Source organism: Lucilia cuprina, chromosome 4 (genome assembly GCF_022045245.1).
Source record: "Lucilia cuprina isolate Lc7/37 chromosome 4, ASM2204524v1, whole genome shotgun sequence".
NCBI lineage: Eukaryota > Metazoa > Arthropoda > Insecta > Diptera > Calliphoridae > Lucilia > Lucilia cuprina.
In genome coordinates this window covers 47,706,524-47,711,229 of record NC_060952.1, presented here as the reverse complement: position 1 = coordinate 47,711,229, position 4,706 = coordinate 47,706,524, and the positions used below count along the sequence as shown (strand labels likewise).

General features: G+C 28.6%; 1 long non-coding RNA gene across 1 annotated transcript; it reads left to right on the top strand.

Annotated features, from left to right (window-relative positions):
* The first annotated feature begins 3,127 nt into the window (after positions 1–3,127).
* LOC124419888 lies at positions 3,128–3,851 on the top strand. Its single transcript, XR_006940877.1, has 3 exons — positions 3,128–3,263; positions 3,327–3,474; positions 3,545–3,851. It is a non-coding gene; the product is annotated as an uncharacterized LOC124419888 (long non-coding RNA).
* The last annotated feature ends 855 nt before the right edge of the window (positions 3,852–4,706 follow it).

The window sequence follows — 4,706 nt, the reverse complement described above, 5'->3', positions numbered from 1 at the left end:
TAATACATACATTTGTCCATAGTATTGTTGTGTATAATCTAATCTGTAGTATAGTCTTTAGTCTAATTAAATTTTAGGATTAAATACTGAACTTGAATCAAAAACTGTTATTGATTCCACACAAGAATTACAATCTAAAATATATACCCTACACCACTAAAGTGGTGTAGGGTATAAAAATAAAAACTTATTTTGCTGTGTTATACCTTAATTCATTAAACAAAGTATAATAAATCAGATATATATATATATATATAAATATATATATATTATATAATATATTATAATATATATATATATATATATATATATATAATATATATAATATATATAATAATATATATATATATTATATATATATATATATATATATATATATATTATATATATATATATATATATTTTATTTCACAAAACTTAACAAAAAAATTAAAACAAATTATTGATGATTTTTCTATAGTTTAACGAAATTTTGTTCTGCATCACAAGCATTACATATATTTGGCGCATGTGCCTTACGGGCAGTTCTGAGGTTTAGTTTCAAATTTTTTTAGCTTCAAATTATATTATCGAAAATTTTATTATGTCTTATTGTTCACTATTATTGACATTCTAATACTGACCAATATATTTTTTCTATCACAAAAACTAAAAAGGTTAGCACAAAAAGTTCACACAGTGAAATATTTTCATAGCCCTTTGAAAAACAATCATGTCTGCCTCCCATCATATGTAAAGTTAATGTTTAAAATTTTCAGGGATGATAGATAATCGATAAACGAAAACAAAATTTGATAATACGATAAAATCGATTACTCGGTTTTCAAGATATTCGCATTGACAGATGTGCCCCTATGGCGCATGGTCCCCCTTCTCCCTATATCAACAAAAGTCGACAAAACTTAGTTTTATAGAACTCTAAATGATACTACCAATTTTTATAATGATATATATAAGTTTGTCATTCCGTTTGTAATTTCTATAATATATATTCTGGATCCTTATAGATAGCGGAGTCGATTAAGCCATGTCCGTCTGTCTGTCTGTTGAAATCAGTTTTTAGAGGACCCCAGATATCGGCGAGATCCGAATCTTCAATAATTCTGTTAGACATGCTTTCGAGAAAATCGCTATTTAAAATCGGCAAAATCGGTCGGTAGATAACGGAGATATGAGCAAAAATTCGAGACAAATTCATCAAAAAATGTCAACAACAACACTGTATATAGAAAAAAAGATGTACACGTGTGTGTGTAGATGTATTTGGTTTTATTCAGCTGTGTATTTTTTTGTATGTTTGGAATCTACGTCTCGTCAATGTTTACCAGCAATGAATACGAAAGTGTTGTTGTTTTACTCTTGCTTGTTTACTGTTAAGAACAACAACAACGTATTGCTAGTGTTAGGCGAATATAAGTGTATAGAAAACTCACTGTCTATAGCTAAGCGCATTTACAAAAACAAAAGAGTACCAAGCGCATAGGGCTTGGGCACCCTTGGTTTGGATGCTGTTGGCGTCATTGCGTTGTTATTTTTATTTTTGTTTTTCTGTGTTTTTCGTTATGTATGTTTAGATGTCTGTTGGTTTAGATGCCTTGTGTATTTTGTGTTTTATTTCGTTTAGCGTTGTTGTTGTTCTTTTTGTTTAGCTTTTGATGTAATAATGTAGTCGGGAAAAAATTTAAAATTTATAAAAGATGTTTAAAATACACTATGGTGAAGGGTATATAACAGCCGAATATAGCACTCTTACTTGTTTTTAAATTGTTTTGAATATAAATCCTTAATTTTCTATAGTGCCACCTTATATAAGTGACCATTAAAATTTAAATGTAATATTTGTATGAGAAATTCAAATCATATAACTGACAGTATAACGCAACGAAGATTTAATGCGCCGGTTAGATAATTGGAGAAATAATCGGATATTGAGATTATGGGCCTTAAAGTTATAAAATTAAACCGTAAGAAAGTATGTAATATTTTCCTAATTTCCCTTTTAAAGTACAGTTGACGATTTCATCGCGATATTTGTGTTTATAAGTTAATTTTGGCCATTCAAGTAATTTTCTGAAGGGGACTTGAATGGGAGCTATGGTCCAATGAGGCCCGATCTTTTTATCGATATACAGTTATATTTAACATAATTATTACCGAGCAGGGTGACGATAACCATTGTAGTGTAGCAGACTAAAATCTCTGGTGTAATCGAACCCACAGCCCCCAGACTGACAGGACAGCACACTACCAACTGGCCTACCGGGGACCCTTTCGGGGAATTGTTTGTCAACAAAATTAATCAAAATTGTTCAGAATTTTACACATGATAGTAAAATCCATTTATCTACCTCAAGGCGAATTCAGATAAAGTGGTGGAAGTTCTGCAACAACAAAATTTTAATTTTTTTTTTTTGCATTTGGTTTACGTAAATGTCAAAAACCAAGATGTCAAAAACCAAAAAACAAATTTGTGAGGAAAATATATTCTTAATTGAATAATGTTTGTTTCAAACGAAAAATTCGATTCCGCCAGCTTAATTTGCAAAATTTATGTGAGTGCCTGAAGTTAAGTAAAACTTAGTTTTTTGTGAAAAATAAACATAAAAAAGACCATATTCATGAAAATCGTATATACCCTTCACCATAGCGTATTTTAAACATATTAGTTTTTATCTGAACCAACAGACCTCTAAACATACATAACGAAAAACACAGAAAAACAAAAACAAACTAAACAACGCAATAAAACCAACCTACATCCAAATATACGAACAGAATTCACAAAAACAAAACAAAATACACAACTCAATGACGCCAACAGCATTCAAACATACAAAACGATATACACAGCTGAAAAACCAAATACATCTACACACACGTGTACATACCCTGTAGGATTTTTATAAGCTAGTTCAAAGCCTAGTTGACTATTTGTTCACTTAAACTGATGTATAAATTAACAAACATTGAAAATTATATTAATGAACAGAAATATTTGAAATACTTTTCAATATTTTTCATTATAAAATAAAAAATTGTGAAACTTGTGAAAATTTATAAAATATAAATTCAATACTAAATTAAAATAATTTAAACTGCAACAAAAGAAGAAGAAAAAGAGAAGAAGAAAGAATATAAAATACAAGTAAGAAAGATTTATTTTAAGATTTTTGAATATGAGGGGCGGAAGCAAAAGAAATTTAAAACGACTAATAAACAAGGAGTGTAACAATAAAATAAACGAAGCAAATCATGAGTCATATGTAAGTATTCTGTTATTATATCGCGATAATGCTTACAAGTTTAATCCAAATAATCAATTTCAGACACGTTGTATGTCATCTAATTAAAGGACAACTCCATAAATCCCTTACCGAAATTTTTCCGTAAATTTAATAGTTGCATCAAATATAGATGGTGTCCACGGCAAGCTTTCGCTTAAAAATTTCAAACGTTTTTATGATGATTTAATGGGTAAATAAAATATATTCTCCTTATTTGTTTTAATTTTTATTCATGAATTACTTTCTGTTTCATTAAATAGATTCAATTCGGGCTAACGGGGAGGAATATCCTGAAAAGGGGATATGCCTTCAAAGTTGTAAAAAAACGACATTTTCAGTCAATATGTGTCAGCAAAAAGAAGGAGGCTTTAGTTAGTAACAATTAGTTAATAATAATTATTATTTACCAAATTAACAGCGGGAATTAAAAACTTTGTTTATATAATATAGAATAGCTTATAATATTAAATAGATGTACAATTTTTCAGAATTTTACAATAATTAATAAACGCATTAACAAATAATTCAAAATTATAAAATTTGAATGTTAATCAAAGAACTCATACTGCTCCAAAAGCTGACTCATTATTAGGTAACTTCTGGTTAGCTGAAACTGATGTATAGTGAGTGAGTACTGACTCGTTCCTATGACATCACATTGAAAAACTGAATAGTATTTTATAAGCAAAATAGTTAGCATTTGAGTCACCTCTGACTCACTTGTGGTTAACCATAAGTTAATTTTAAGTTAACTCAAAATCCTACTGGGTATTTTTCTAATATACAGTGTTGTTGTTGCTTATTTAACAAAGCATGAAAAAAATATGACATTTTTTGATGAAATTTTCAAAGATTGTCTCGGATTTTTTCTCATATTTTTTTATTTACCGACCGATTTTGCTGATTTTAAATAGCGATCTTCTCGAAAGCATGTCTAACAGAATTATTGATTTCGGTTTTCGCCGATATCTGGGGTAATTGTAATTGTTATTGGTAATTGTTACAAAGTTACAAAAAAATTCTCTTTAGATTATGTCCATATTTATCGGAAATAATTCGTAAGACATTTTATATTTTACTTTCAAATATGTACAGACTCTTTAATGTCTAAAGTAACGCTGAAATTCCCTTTCGACCATGTGCAGAAAAATCTGATGTTAATCATTTAATACTTCAAAATGTGAAAATGTTCCCGATTTTTCTGTAAAATGTCAAAGGGAAACATAGAAATGCGTTAAAAATTCTGATGAGTATAAGAATTATTTCAGAAAATTTCTGACATTAGACATGTCTGAAAAAATTGATATATGGGAAATTACGAATGTATAGTGGAAACGAATTGATTCGTTATAGTAATTAAGAGCACATATTATCTAATTAATGTGGGCATGAATATTATTTAAGTAAAACAAGAGCAGTGAA